We start from the raw sequence: 16,576 nt of genomic DNA on the forward strand, positions 1-16,576 counted from the left end.
TTACAATAATTATGTATAAATGATTTAGTCAGTGTTTGCCCATTGCAAAATCTTTTAAATCCATGATTTACATTCTGACATTTATTACATGGTGACATTTTTACTGTTGACAGGTGATGTAGCTGCTGCATGCTTTTTTGACAGTTGGAAAAAGCTGTAACCAGCAATTTCCCACAATGCAACAAGGTTCACAGACAGGAAACTGCCAGGAGTACCACGGTCCTCAGAGTTTCTTGTGGGAGGGGTTTTACCACAATATCAGTCATTCAGTGCCCCCTAATGGTCTGTTTGTGAAAAGGAATAGATTCTCATGTAAATGGGGGTATCAGCTACTGATTGGGATAAAGTTCAATTCTTGGTCGGAGTTTCTCTTTAAGGACACCTGAAGTGGAGGAGTACGGTGGCTGCCACATGTTTCCTTTTAAAAAAAAAATTCAAAATGCCTAGCTGTCCTGCTGATCTTTTACCTCCAATACTTTGTCATATACCCTGAACACGCATGCATGTTAGATGTTTGACTAAAATTTAACTGGATTTCCTGCATGCTTGTTTCAGGTGTGTGATGTAGACACTAGTGACGTATGAAAAATCAGCAGGACTGCCAGGCAACTGGTATTGTGTAAAAGCAAATAAATATGGTAGCCTCCATATCCTTCCCTTTCACTTCAGTCCTTTAAACCACATAGCATCCACAAAAGGTATTAATGATTGGTCCTGAAAGTTCCAACACTTTGATCAGAGGGGTCTGATGCTCTGTTAGACTAGATCTGATGATGGCAGCATGATCATCAGCAGTTAGAGTATTCCTTCTTGGACATAGTCTGACAACAGGAGGTGGGAAGAACACTCCACTGTCAGACCAACTGGGGGAGACCTCCATGCTTAAAGAGACTGTAACAAAATTTTCATCCTTATTTCTTCTATTCTATAAGTACCTATACCTGTTCTAATGTGATCTGGCTTACTGCAGTCTTTTCTAGTTGCACTGTCTCTGTAATATATCTTATCTTCTTTTCTTTGTCAAGCCTTGTCGAGTCAGAGAGGAATGTGCTGCCTCTGCTGTGATAAGGAGAAGTTATGCACACTCCCTCCACACTCCCTGCAGGCTCTGTGTGTGTGCTTTGTTTATCCCTCACAGACAGGTCTCTGCTCTCAATTTCAGCTTGTCTGAGGGGGAAGGGAGCACCCCATGCTGAGAAACTGAAAATCCCTGACTGGAGTTCACTATATAATAAAAACTTGTTGTATACTGCAACATGATATATATATATATATATATATATATATATATATATATATATATATATATATATATATATATATATATACACAAACATCAATTACTGGTTAGCGGCCATGTTTTTTGTTTGTAAACACTGCTTGAAATGGGCAATCCAGGAGATCACAGTGACTCGATTGTTATGTTTTTTATTGTACAAATCGGACAGTACAGATTCTCTTTAACAGTCACACACTCTCTGATGCCATTTGTCAGCTCCGCAAGACATGACTGATGCGTGTCACCTGATTAGCAGCCAGAGGATGGAACCATAGAGTATGTAGCTTGTGATGCATGGAGGAGACCTGCAGAACTGGAGAAGGTAAATATTGGTGGGAGCAGGTGGTGGGAGATGGATTTTGTGAGGGAGGGGGATGCATATACAGTGTATAGATATATTTTTCACTAATCGGCTTGCTGCACTAGGAAGGGATTGGGGTTGGGGTTGGGGTGGGGGAATGCTATCATTTTTGCATGGGGCCCCATGCATTCTAGTTACATTCATCCTTGGAATAACAGTGTAGAATGAAGGATCCCCACTAGCCGTGTAGACTGCAAATACTTTATTAGCAAGATATATAAGTAAGATAAATAATAAGATCTGGTGGCATCTCTAGGGAATTTGACACCCGATGCTGAATATTTACAGACAACTTCCCTTCCCCCAGGAACAATTTTTTTTTGATGGGAGGGTTGATGGTTTGGGGTGCCGAGCATGTCACTGCAAATTTTGGAGGATTTTTGGGGAAAAGGAGTCATCAGGATGTGGACGGAGCTAACCGTTATAAAACTTTGTATGCTGTACAGTACTGCAGAAGATGCCAGTACTATATACATACACAATAAAAATATGGTAGGACATTAGACTATGACTATGGTACGACTAGATTGTTAGATTGTGAGCATACGAAAGAGGGTGATGCATAGGAGGGGGGGATAAAGAGGTGGAGGCACAAGACAGAGATGTCCTAGCTGCAGCACAGCAATCATTCTCTCTACTCACCCTGCTTCTCTGCACATTCAATCACTGCAGGCTGTGTGTAGGGAGCGAGGAGACACATTGCCCACCGGACAGGAAGGGGGAGGGGTGCTCCATCTAGTGCAGGAAGTAGCACAGTCCCATGCACTGCCTGCTATTTTCCCGAATGTTCTCCGAACTATGAAAAAAGGTCCCAGACAGAAGAACACAGTGGCTGAGCACCACAGCGGCACCCCTAGCCATGGATACACACAGGGCTGTGAGCACCTGCAGCCTTGTGGTAGGTATGCCACTGATAAGGTCAAGCTCATCCAACATACACATATCACAACATGGTTATGCATTTCAGACTATGGAGTCCTTAATCATGGCTGAAATAACAGTGTCCTACTGTGAACTAGCAGAGTGGAAGTGTTCTGTCTTAGCCGCGGGTCACCTGGTCACAAAGCTACCATCTAGGTTTGTAACCAACACATATATAAAGTTGTGTGGCCCCTGCAATTGCTATACACTCGCCATCTAGCTGTCTGTCTCCTGTAGAGAGGGAAGGGCACAGTTGATACCTTGTTTGGAGCATCAAAATAGTCAGAAACAACCAGAGTTTTTAAGTAGCAGGGTGTGCTCTCTTAACATGTATTGTAAAGTGTCCAGCAATTAATCCTATTCAGACATGTGTATTAGCAACAAGAGTGAAAATACATTTCACAAATGCCATTTCTAGTCCAGCTCTCAGTACAATTTGTTGAAATGAAATGATGAATCTCTCTTTAACTGCAGGTTGATAAATGTTTATTATTGTATAACGAACAACTGTTCGTTATATTATGTTAGTGGCCAGCTCTAGGTTAGATTAAAAAAATAAAAATCCCTTCCATTACATAATCTATCAGAGCAGGAGAATGATAAAGCAAGGAAATGCAAGCACATAAAAGTCACATCTGACTGATCTACACCCAGCTTATATCACACGTGGCATGTTGAAAGCTCCCTGCAGAAAATTCAGCAGATGCTAATAAATATTAGCGGAGTGTAAGTAGAAACTTTAACAGGAATATCCAAATCATGGCATACGGTAATTAAAGCTCCCTTTTTCCTAGGTTCACATATGTTAATCTCTGTAGCTACATCATTGTTATAGGTATTTTGTGCCTTCTATGGAATATACATATCTTAACGTTTTAATCCAGTGACATATTAGATTAAGAATAATGAAAATAAACCTGACACAATCTGCACAAAAACAAGATCTGGAACCATTAAATGCTTACAAAATGCTATAAATGTGTTTTCTATTTTTTATCAATAGCCCATTTGTATAAGAGTAATATGTCTGTAAATTAAGTTCTAAGCCATCAGGAATCTGCAGACAATAGTCCCACCTTTTCCCTTCCTTAGGACAATGTCACATGGGGGCTAGCATTTAGCTGCACCAAATAGCATTTACTGATTAGCATTTAGCTACATTGCTTTGCAAGTCCCTTTACTTGCTGCTTCAAAATTCAAACTGCTCTGCCTGACATTAAAATCCATCCCCATAACTCCCCTTCATACATCTCGCATCTCTCTCTGTTCCTTCAACACTCTTCGGGTGTCCACCTCTTGCGTCACATGTGAGGTTCCAGGACTAAATCCAGAACAGCCTCTACTCTGTTGAACTCCATCTCTCCACTCATCAGGTTCACCCCTACCTTTAACTCATCCAAGCATGCCTTAAAGACTCATCTGATTACCATTGCTTATCCACCATCTTCATAGCTCCAACCCCCTCCCTTGGACATACACCCTACCCCCTTATGTGTCCCTCTCCTCACCCCTTAGTCTAGCCTATTTGACAGGACCCTCCTCCCCATGTGCTCGTCTTCTCTACCTCCATATGGAATAATTCACTCATCTGCTTAATTAATTGCAATCTGTACACCATTATTTATTGTTACATAACTATTTTGTGTACCATTATTTTATCTTGTAATGCCTTTAAATAAAGGAATGGAGAGCAGGACATTGAGCACTCCAACTGATGTCCAATTGAAGTCTTGGGGAGGGACTTTGCCTGTGCACTGCATTACTTATCTGTACAGGGGTGAAAGGTAAACTCATGGAACTCACAGATCTATTTACTCAGCTTGAACTGTGTTCTGGATCTCAACAAAAATAAATATCTCTTTACTAGTGAAGATATTTCACCTACAGCATACTATATTTCAGCCACGTATTTAGCCTTTGGTCCATCTTTAAATAAAACTCCAAGGCAGTTACAAGCCACTCTATTTATTGGCTGTCTGAAGGAAACACATACTTGAATAATAAACTGCCTGTATTTGAACCCGCTGAGATATTTCTCTCCTGATAATTTCCCAACTAAGTGGAGGCTAAAGAACAGAGAATTAAATGTTAAATCTACTCCAATCAATAACCTCAATCCCTTTTAATAAAAGGAAATTAGCCAAGAATATTTTTATTGATCACGCAGAAACCATGCAGGAACATCTGCTTTCTGAGGTCACGCTTTCCAAACAAGATAAAAGAAAGAATTTCCTCCAATGGGCTGAGCCAAATGTCAAACCATTATCTGTATCATTACAATACATCTTCGTATGCAAGCAAAACGCTGACCTTAGCACAGCACCGGCAGCGTTAGATAACCAATAAAGTGGAAGTTCTATTTACTCTTGCTAATAAGAAAACACAAGCACATTGCTATAATGGCTATTGTTACTAAGTAAAACACAAACTGATATTTTATTTATAAAATGTTTTACCCTGGGAAATGATTGCTCTAGTTTTCCAAGTTTCCAGAAATGGCCTAGTTATTTTAAAGGTAGGATTCTAAGCCGTGAAGCAAATTATGCCACGGAAATAAACACTTGCAGTATTTAGTACAGATAATTAATACCAATTAATAATGAGATATTTCATGGCAGCTGAAACAGGTTAACATACTTTGATAAAGACACATTGTTGTTGAGCTATTTATTATTAGTGCTGCTTTTTGAATATATTCAGTTCAGCAAAACAGGTAAAATTGCTCTGGCTTTGGTTGGTTCCAGGTTGAAGTCAATGGTAAAAACATTCTGCTGCTTTGTTCTTCTCCTTCTCATTCGCTTAGTTGACTCGAACTCTTTGTGACCATATGTACTTCTGCACACCAGATGTCAATCACTGCTTCTTTCAGCTGTTGCTTAGGCATGTTCATAGCTTCACATATGCTGTCTGTACATTTAAGCCTTGGCTTCCCTCTTCTTCTTTTGCACTCAATGTGCCCACTGCCCAAGAATCAAGGATTTCTACAAAGAATCTGGTCTTCTCATTATGTGACCGATGTATTTGAGCTCTGTTGTAATCTCTGCTGAATGTCTGAGGAACATATTGCTATTTAGAGTACTTTCACATTATGCATGTTACTAAGTTACTAAGCATACAGTACATAGAAGTATGCTTCATTGCAACTGCAATCGCAGAATGTCATCCAGTAAACATACATGCTGCACATCATTATATACTGCGCATCATTCTGATGGAATCCACCACACCGCACAACTCTGCGCAGATGTGAATTTGTTAAATATTTTGATTTGTACACAATAACAACAGAAATTAAATGTCAATCAAACAACAAGGCTTTTATCTTAAAGAAAATGTCCACACAGTATAGTAGCGCTCAGTCCATATAGCTGTCCGTCCTGGACTCTCCAAGCTGGTATGCAGCGTATGTCAACACCTCAAAGAACAGGGGATACACAAAAACAGAGAGGCCGCAATAGTGCAGATTGTTATTATTATATTATATCAACACCTCCTGTGTGATTCATGCACAGCCCTTCAATTGTGCTTGTTGTTTGAGGTTCTAAGGCAGCTGGTGTGTAAGGAACAGAGGCCTGGGAGGCAGGCGGCGCCAGTAAGGAGTCCAGCACTTCAGTGATTGACAGATCCTTGTACCCCGCAACCTGATGGTGAGCAGGGTGACATAGGGGATAGAGGGGAGTGCGTGGATAGATGGTGGTGGTGTCCTGACCCCCATACCTGAACACTTATGAAGGGCTGTGCATGAATCACACAGGAGGTGTTGATATAATATAATAATAACAATCTGCACTATTGCGGCCTCTCTGTTTTTGTGTATCCCCTGTTCTTTGAGGTGTTGACATACGCTGCATACCAGCTTGGAGAGTCCAGGACGGACAGCTATATGGACTGAGCGCTACTATACTGTGTGGACATTTTCTTTGTGATAGTAGGGTAACTATATATAGAGCGCACCACATCTATTTGCAAAGAGTACTATTGTTGTTAGCGCTGTAATACTGTGTGTGCTTGTAAGGCTTTTATCTTGCAGTCTAAGCCTTAAAGAGAACCTGTACTGAGTAAAATTATTTAAAATAAACACATGAGGTAACTTCAAATGAACATTGCATAGTTACCTTGCCATTAGTACCTCTCAGAAACGCACCATTTTCTTCTGACAGTGATCGCTTCGAATTCTGACAACATTTTGTCAGAATTGAAATATATCAGTTGCTGTCAGTTATTTATCAGTTGCTGTCAGTTATAGCTGAGAGGACAACTGATGTGCCAGGTAACGTCTATGTTTTCCTATGGTTTAAGTGGGCGATAGGACAAGTTTAACTGTGTGCTGACCAGAAAGCTGTTATGGGGTAATGACCATTTTCAAAATGGTGGACAGAGAATTCCCTTGATCACAGTGGACAAACAGGACGTGGGAGAGGAGAATGAGAGTGAGGAGAAGACTACACGGGAGGTAAGTATGACCTGTGTATGGTTATTTTGACTTTTAATTTTCAGTTCAGGTTTTCTTTAACTAGAGTTAATTAGTAAACAGTATTAGTTCTGCAGTGGTCTGCTTCCTAGAACCCCCTTATATCAACTTTGGCAGTATGCAAAAAAAAAATGTTAACTAGTAGTTGTAAGAAGGTTCTTCTTGGAGGGTTCTTCATAATCAGTCAGCATGTAACAACATGTATTGTGGTGTTTAAGGAGACTCTGAAGCGAGAATAAATCTCGCTTCAGAGCTCAAAGTTAGCAGGGGCACGTGTGCCCCTGCTAAACCGCCGCTATCGCGCGCACTTCACCCCCAAACCCACCCCAGCACGACTTGGTCGTGCATTTGGTCGCTCCTGGAGGCAGGGCTAACGGCTGCAGTCCTGCCTCCAGTCGCGTCTGTCAGCGGCGCATCGCCGCCTCTCCCCCGCCCCTCTCAGTGAAGGAAGACTGAGAGGGGCGGGGGAGAGGCGGAGATACGCGCTGACAGACGCGCGTGGGGCAGGGCTGCGGTGGTTAGCCCTGCCCCAACCAGGAAGCGCTCCCCCGCATTACGGAGGGGGATTTGGGGGTGAAGGGACCCCCGTTAAGCCGCGCTATAGCGGCGTTTTAGCAGGGGCACACATGCCCCTGCTAACTCTGAGGTCTGAAGTGAGATTTATTCTCGCTTCAGTCTCTCTTTAAGACAACTCCATCAGATCTGTGAAAGAAGTCGCAATAGTCCTAAGGCACAGTTCCGTAAACGGTAGCAGGGAAAAAGGGCAACGGTGGCTAGTGGAAGAAAAGGGCTCTAATGCATTTATCTCTAAAAGAGGTGCCCAAAGCAGAAAAAAGGGTGCTCGATAAATATTGGTAACAACATTAGAACATTAAAGTTTTTGAAATATGTTATAGTTTTAGAAACTTGCAACGTTAAAGTTTTTGTAATATTATATTGCTTGTATGTACAAATTTTACGTTATCAAATATGTTATTGTTTCTATGTGTGTAAAGGTGTTTGTGCAGGGGGGTGGTTAGGGTTAGGCACCAACAGGTGGAGTGGTTAGGGTTATGCACCACCAGGGGGTTGGTTAGGGTGGTTAGGGTTAGGCACCATCAGCCCCCCGCTGGTTAGGGTTAGGCACCACTAGGGGGGTGGTTAGGGTTAGGCACCACCAGGCTGGTGGTTAGGGTTAGGCACCACTAGGGGAGGGTTCTGTGTGAGAGTAGATTTAGGTTAAGCTGTAATATTGAATTATGTAATGATTTTTAAAGTTAACATCTTTTCATTTTTATCTCCCATGTGTTTTAAAACAGTATTTATCGTTAACCAATTTCTTTAACAATGTTTATCTTTATTGAGATTTCGTTATTCACTGGCGCCAATTTGTTATCTGCCCAACCCTTTTTTCTTGGCACCTTTTTTTTTCATGCACCTGACCTGAAAGTTCCCTTTTATACACTGGGGATGATCAATGAGATGCAAATATTTTTGAGTTGATGCAAGATTATGTACATTTTAAGCAAATATATGCAGCTTGAAAATTGATGAATCAAGTCCCACCCAGGTTTAAATTGATTGGTCTAATTTTAAGCTGCATATATTTGCATAAACATTTACATAATCCTGCATGAACTAGGTAATATTTGCATCTTATTGATCATGCGTAGTATACACATGTGCAGCAAAACCATTTGAAAAGGTTTGGCTAGAAACATCTTCTCAAGGAGGCAGTCATGCAAACTGTGATAGAGATACTTTCTAAAATGATAACGTTTGAAAAACTAGACATTTTTATAAGGCAGAAATGAGAAATGTTATGCTTAATGAGAGGCCAGTCCATTAAAATCTGCACAGGATCCCCCTTTAATGTTTTCCTCACACATACTAATACATGCACGGGAAAGCAGCACGTGAAAGCTGCATGCAAATATAAACAAAAGAAAACATTACGCTTTATCCCAGTTCTGAAAACTTTCTAATTACACAGCTGCCAGCTCAGCACCACACCTCCTCTGTGAATCCTATCTTCTCCACACATAATTTACCATGGTAATTTGCTCTAGGGGGAGTCATTTGGAAATAAAATATCTAAAGATTAAGTGACATTTTACATTTACACTGTGAATCTCAGAGACTCTGGGTAACTTGACACACACAAAAAAGATTTCCCTATTATGCACTTGTATAGGATTTGTAGAACACTGTGTACTATTTCCTGCTCTGCATGCTCCTTTGTATTTTGCTTTTTGTTTTCTCTTTAGGCACTCTCTTATTAAGCTTATTCGCAGGGAAAGCAGCAAAGCTAGATGGGTTCCAACTGGGCTACTGATGCAAGGAAGCAGAGAAAGCGTTACTGAGGCACTGTCTATCGCCATTTATTACCGTGAGTGTGATGCTACCTGTGTGTTGTCATGTGGCATGAATCACCGCAAAAAAATATAACCTCTAAACAATTCTCAGGGTACAGATGGCTTCAAATGCATGCCATGTCTCATTAGCTTCCTAATGTGACATGCCATTTCATTGTATTCATTACTCGCAGATATTGAAAAAATGGGATTATGTGCATCTCATTTGGTGTCAATTCAAGTAAAACATTGTGTCAGCAATGGAAATGTTTAATTTCTTTATTAAAATAGGATAACAACTGTATTTGTGCACGCCAGGGTTTTGGTGGCATCTCAGTGGTTTTCCTGTTGAGAAATTGACATTTATGGTTATGAAGTGGGTTGTATGGATAGTGTAGCTGGATAGACAGCAAAAAAATGGCTGTACATAAGCCAAGATGGCTACTTGCCTCAAAAGGGAAGTGGCTGTGATTCTGTCACATACATATTTTGTGCCAAAGGTTTGACAATATTTTTGTTTGCTTGAGCGACGGATATGAATAATTTGTGTGGTCGAATAACAATTTTGCATACAGACAAATGAGGAAAGTCTTTTATCTGTCAATGGTTTTGATATCTGTCTTTCAACCCTATTCTAATTCTAACATAACTACAAGTGGATTTACACTAATTTGTTCTGCTAAGCTGCCTGATGATAAGTAGTTATTAAATTCCCAAGAGGCTATCTGTATGTAGGGTGAATGGAGTTTCTTGCGCGTGTGGCAGGTAATTTAGGTACTCAGATTTCTTCAAAAATGAAAAAAAAAAACTTAATTAGAACAGCTGTAATACCCCTTTTGCACTTACTCCTGGTGGTCCCCAGTTCAGGTCTGGACCAAGACATTATCTGCATGAAGTTTGTATGTTCTCATGTGTTTCCTAGACACAAAGAGTCAGGAGGAGCACCACAAAAAGTCTTCGTCCCAGTGTCCCTTGGGACGTTCAATCAGCAAAATCCTCCAAAGAGACCGGTACCACTTCAGCAAAATAATATTTAAGCTCTTTTATTGCATGAAAAAATGTTGCAGTACAATGACAGTCGCTGTTTCGGGCCTAGCCCTTTATCAAATTGCAGTAGTCTAGTCATAAGATATACACCTGTGTAATGCTCCTAAATAGCCCACCCCCAGTAAAACCACCCATGGGTGTCACACTGGGCGGGGTTAACGGCAGACCTGATGGGGAACATGTCACACTGCATATACAGAAGCATGTAAACATTTATCTGTTCAAACCACCGTGACCAAAAACAATGTGTACGATCAGCCCCCTCCTGCGTCATGTAATAGTGGCCAATAGGATCGCAGTACGCCGCAGTAAGGAGACAATCCCTACCTCGTAACCATCTGCGTTCCAGATGCCGACATCCTGTCGGCGAAACCGGAAGTGACGACGCGGGACCTGTGGGGATCGTCATAGCAACAGTAAACAAAGCATAGCGCGCATTAAAAAAGCTAGACGCTGTCCCTATTGGAAATGCATAGCCGCACGCACAGGGGGAGAATTAATAAAGCACAAATGTGCATATGACAAAGGGAAATAAAGTAAGACCCACAACCAGTAGGTCACAATGAAGTTAATAAAACACAACCTAAGATAAACTACATTTCCCACCTGTGACTGCGGCTGCTGCAGCCATACGCAGGGGGCATCAAGTCCCAACAAGCTATCAAGCAAACTATCCCGGATGGTGATGGAATCATTCTGCTGCAACAGAGACAAAGCCTCCCTTTCAGATCTAGTTAGATTATAATGAATAATGCGTTCACCCTTCCTATACTCCTCCTCTATTTTCTTAATGTCATCCTGTACTCTGGAAACAAAGTTCTCTATAATTGGATGGCTGGGAGGGAGGAATGCACTAGGGTTTCCACCATACGTGACAAATTGACACCTAGGAGACGGCCACGTCCTGAGGGTAGATGAGTTGGCATGTTCCCTTGTCTAGGATGTCATATGTGTAGTATGGTGTTGAAAGGTGACAAGTTTAGCCAGCCTTCAAGTGGTAATTCTTTTCACCTTAATCGTTTATACACATGCGATTCGAGTTTCGTCGTGTATATGCTCAAGTGCCCATGTGGCCTTGCGTATGTCGGCATGGCGACGCAACGCCTGAAAGAGCGGATTTCATTGCATAAATCGGCTATATGACATAAAACGCAGGGCCAGTCGGTCTCTAAACACTTTACTACATTTAGATACTCAGTATCTCAACTTAGGGTTATGGTCATTGATTTAGTGCCCCCTGATTGGAGAGGGGGCAATAGTTAGACAGAGTTACTTGCTACTTCCTTACCTTATTGAATAATGTCTTTGTTAGATCTTTGATGGTAAGCTTTATTGCCTTTTATCTTCTTTTTGTTTTTAAATATCCCTGGACAGTGGTTCGGCTGGCCTGGATTGGGTGAAGTATGGAGCCATTTGCCTGTCTTTTTTTCCTTTTTTTCACATCTGTGCTTGATAGTTTGTTGGGACTTGATGCCCCCTGCGTATGGCTGCAGCAGCCGCAGTCACAGGTGGAAAATGTAGTTTATCTTAGGTTGTGTTTTATTAACTTTATTGTGACCTACTGGTTGTGGGTCTTACTTTATTTCCCTTTGTCAAATGCACATTTGTGCTTTATTAATTCCCCCCCCCCCCCCTGTGCGTGCGGCTATGCAGTTCCAATAGGGACAGCATCTAGCTTTTTTAATATGTGCTATGCTTTGTTTACTGTTGCTATGATGATCCCCGGAGGTCCTGTGACGTCACTTCCGGTTTTGTAACGCAGATGGTTATGAGGTAGCGGTTGTCTCCTTACTGCGGCACACTGCGATCCTATTGGCCACTATTACATGACGCAGGAGGGGGCTGATCTTACACATCAGACTCTTGTGCGCAGGCGTCCTTGGCACAGAGCAGCGTTTTTGGTCACAGAGATTTGAATAGGTAAATGGTTGCATGCTTCTGTATATGTAGTGTGACATGTTCCCCATAAGGTCCGCCGTTAACCCCGCCCAGTGCGACACCCATGGGTGGTTTTACTGGGGGTGAGCTATTAAAGAGCATTACACAGGTGTATGTCTTATGGCTACTGCAATTTGATAAAGGGCTAGGCCCGAAAAAGCGACTGACATTGTACTGCCACATTTTTTCATGCAATAAAAGAGCTTAAATACTATTTTGCTGAAGTGGTGCCGGTCTCTTTGGAGAATTTTGCTCATGTGTTTCCTATGCATACTCTGGTTTTGTCCCACATCCCAAAAACATACAGATATGTTAATTGGTCCCGTCACAATAGGCCTTATGTTGGGCATACACGGCTCGATTTTGCCGCTCGATTCTACCGCTTGATCGATTTCCCGCTCGATTCCGCAGGAGATTCTCTTATCTTCCGCTCATTTTTCTTATCTTTTTGCATTATCTTCAATGCGGAATCGAGCAGCGAAATGATCGGGCCGGAGATCGAAAATGTCGGAAATTATCTATCGAGCCATCTAAATGGCTCAGAGTCGAACCATGTACTCCCGGCATTAGATAGACAATACAATACAATAGAAGCATAACACAATACATGATGACTGTGATGATGACTGTGGTAGGGATTCGATTGTGAGCTCCTCTAAAGGGCAGTTAATGGCATGACTACACTTTGTAATGTACTACAGAAGATGTCAGCGCTATATAAATACACAATAATAATACTGTCGGGATTTGTGCAGTTCATCATTAAGCAGGACTATAACGTTGGGTACGTATGCTCATGTGAGCACAATTATCCAAATTGTACAGGAATTCAACTATTGTTGTGTTACCTACCGACAGTAGTTTACAAACATTTCTATTAAATGACACTTGTAATTTCAAGTTAGATATTTGCCTCAGTAAGGGGGAAGACTCTGGATGGTGCAGAGGTTTCCTAGTCTTCCTTCGTCACCTGCAATTCCCCTGAATAATTTTCAACATTAATGCACAAGCATGTGCCTGCACAGTGGCATGTAGCCACTCATGCAAAGGTTTTTTCTCTATGCTATGTGCTACTGCACTGACGTTAACCCACTGGTGCCTATTCAGTGGGTCACACTCGTACGTGGAGGGGAGCATGACTGCTGCAAAGATGCAGCTGGCTTTCCTCTAAGCATAAGAATTTTTTTTTACTTTTAAGTTACAGGTGTATTTTAACTACATAACGACCGCGTCACGCCAATGGGCTTGACCGCGGTGGCAGCTTGAGGGCTGCCTACCGTTGACTGGAACCAGGTCCTGGAGCTGGCTTGTGCAGGAGATCGCACGCAGGCTGCACGCGCATCTCCTGCTTAGAAGGCGGAGCTCTGCCTTCAGTCTCCCAGTGGCGATCGCCACTCGGGAGACTGTTAGATGGTGAAACTGCCATCTTTTCACTTAGTACAGCGCTGCGATCCGCAGCACCGCTGTACTGGGGAAAGCTGTGTGACACGGCTGTCCCCTCCATTGGCTCCAGAGTGATCAGCTGAAGCCTATGACAGCCGATCACAGCAATTAGCTGACGGGGGGAGGGAGGGTAGGAAAAATTAAAGTAAAATACCCTTTTTTATATAAATAATAATAATAAAAAAATATATATATATACATAAATATATATATATATTTGTCATAAAACAAATAAACATCTGGGTGGCGATCAGACCCCACCAACAGAAAGCTCTGTTGGTGGGGAGAAAAGGGGGGTGGATAACATGTGTGCTGTGTTGTGCGGCCCTGCAGCGAGCCCTTAATGCTGCAGTGGCCATTTTAGTAAAACATGGCCTTGTCTTTAGGGGGGTTTAGCACTGTGGTCCTCAAGTGGTTAAGGTGCAGTTAGTCTTCTAAGGTACAGAATAAACTTTACACAATACATAATAACATAAAGTCATGCACCGTTCATGTATAGTACAGTAAGAACATCCACAAATAAAAGTAAATTACATAGTCATCTAAGGTACAGAATAAACTTTACACAATACATAATAACATAAAGTCATGCACCGTTCATGTACAGTATAGTACAGTAAGAACATCCACAAATAAAAGTAAATTACATTTTGATTGAGCAAGTGCAGCAAAGACAAAACACAATAGGGGTAAGACTCTGTCCATATGTTCTTTCAACCAGGAGCAACTTAAAATCTGCAAAGCAATTTTTGGATAACAATAACAGCCTCAGTCAACTAAAAATAATTACATGTAATTACAGGCTATTGCAATTGAGCATGGCCACATTAACCTTGTTCTAACCCTTTTCTGTGGCATAAATTACAACTCCAACAAAACTGTCCCTAGGGAGTGGAAGAAGCATTATTATGTATGCCTCTTTGATGAACAGGAATAGACGCGAATAGTTCTAAATTCTGAGGCACAGTACATTAGCGTTTCATTGGAAACATTTTCTGAAAACTGAGTCTACTGCTAAAGTTACTCAGACAAAAGAGCAGAATTTTAGCCAAGAAGTGCATAAAGAGCCAAAAAGATGACATAGCCTTTTGTCGTAAAGGACCACTCCAGCAAAAAAAAGTAAGCAGTTAAAATCTGACAAAACCGACAGGTTTTGGGCTTGTCCATCTCCTTATGGGGGAAGTTTTTTCTTTGTTTTCAAAAGATTTTCCTGGATGGCAGTTGCTAAGTCTAACTGAACATAGTGTGCAAGTTAGTAGGGAGGCTGGCTGGTATCTATTTTGGCAGCTAATCTGCTGTTTGGGAAATGCTTAAAGAGGAACTTCAGCATAAACAAACATACTGTCATTAAGTTAAATTAGTTATGTTAATTAAAATAGATAGGCAATATAATCTCTTACCCAACCTGTTTTAAAAGAACAGGCACATGTTTGTGATTTAATGGGGCAGCCAGTGGCCACCTTTTTGGTTGAAAGAAAGGAGGTGACAGGGAGCATGAGACACAGTTCCAACTGTCCTGTGTCCTGATCACCCCTCCCAGCTGTGCGCTAGGCAATGAGAACAACAACTTTAGAAATCTGAAAAAATGCCCAGGCAGAATTCTTTGATGGGGTGGAGCTTAGCTTCTGTGCAGGTAAAAATGAGGCTTGGGTAAGAAAAACAAAGTTCTGATGCTGTGAAACTGTTAAAGAAACACCAAGCCTTTTCAGTTCTGCTGAGTAGTTTTTTAGTCTGGAGGTTCACTTTAAGAAAACCCTGGGAATCCCCCATGAGGAAATGGAGTATTCCAAAACCTGTCAGATTTTAACTGCTTACCTTTTTTTCACTGGAGTGGTCCTTTAATGAATATAAATATTTACTCTGTATACATTTTAGTTTTAGTCAATGTCCAACAACTTTTACCACATAAGCCAACTGGACCTGCATTTGCTTAGCCTGAGGTTTACTTTCGCTGATTTACAGCGATTGTGTGCATGGATAGGGAACTGGCTAATGGACAGAAAACAAAGAGTTGTGGTCAATGGATCGTACTCAAAATGGGAGACTGTTAGCAGTGGGGTCCCACAGGGGTCTGTACTGGGTCCAGTGCTCTTTAATTTATTTATTAATGACCTAGTAGATGCAGTAGTGAGCAATGTTGCTATTTTTGCAGATGATACAAAATTGTGCAGAATCAACTCTCAGGAAGATAGTGTCATATTGCAACAGGATCTGGATAGGATGGCTATATGGGCACATACATGGCAGATGAAATTCAATGTTGACAAATGTAAAGTCATGCATTTTGGTCGTACCAATGGTCTAGCACCATACAAAATAAATGGGATACAGTTGGGAACATCAAACTTGGAGAAGGACTTAGGAGTACTCATCGACAACAAGTTAAATAATCGTACTCAATGCCAAGCCGCTGCAGCTAAAGCGAACAAAATTTTGGGATGCATTAAAAGGGAAATAAAAACTTGAGATGCTAGCATAATATTGCCCCTGTTTAACTCTCTAGTAAGGCCACATCTGGAATATGGAATTCAGTTCTGGGCACCACATTACAAAAAAGATATTGCAGTTTTAGAGCAGGTGCAGAGACGAGCTACAAAATTGATACGTGGGATGGAAGGTCTCGCTTACCAAGAAAGGTTAGATAAACTGGGTTTATTTAGTCTAGAGAAAAGACGCCTTAGAGGAGATCTAATTAACATGTATAAATACATTAGAGGGCAATATAATAGCTTGGTGGATGAGCTTTTTGTCCCTAGGCCTTCTCAAAGGACTAGAGGACATGA

General features: G+C 41.4%; 1 protein-coding gene across 16 annotated transcripts in view; it reads right to left on the reverse strand.

The window, feature by feature from the left end:
* Window positions 1-16,576, reverse strand: part of LINGO2 (leucine rich repeat and Ig domain containing 2) — a 2,118,418-nt gene that overhangs the window by 87,358 nt on the left and 2,014,484 nt on the right. Inside the window, exon 11 of one of the 16 annotated variants that reach the window (XR_011020638.1) lies at window positions 5,214-5,612. The exons of the other annotated variants lie outside the window; for them this stretch is intronic. The gene's annotated coding sequence lies outside the window, so the exon portion shown is untranslated. Of the gene's footprint in view, window positions 1-5,213; window positions 5,613-16,576 lie in introns of those variants that run through there. 16 annotated transcript variants of the gene reach the window in all.

Source organism: Hyperolius riggenbachi, chromosome 1 (genome assembly GCF_040937935.1).
Source record: "Hyperolius riggenbachi isolate aHypRig1 chromosome 1, aHypRig1.pri, whole genome shotgun sequence".
NCBI lineage: Eukaryota > Metazoa > Chordata > Amphibia > Anura > Hyperoliidae > Hyperolius > Hyperolius riggenbachi.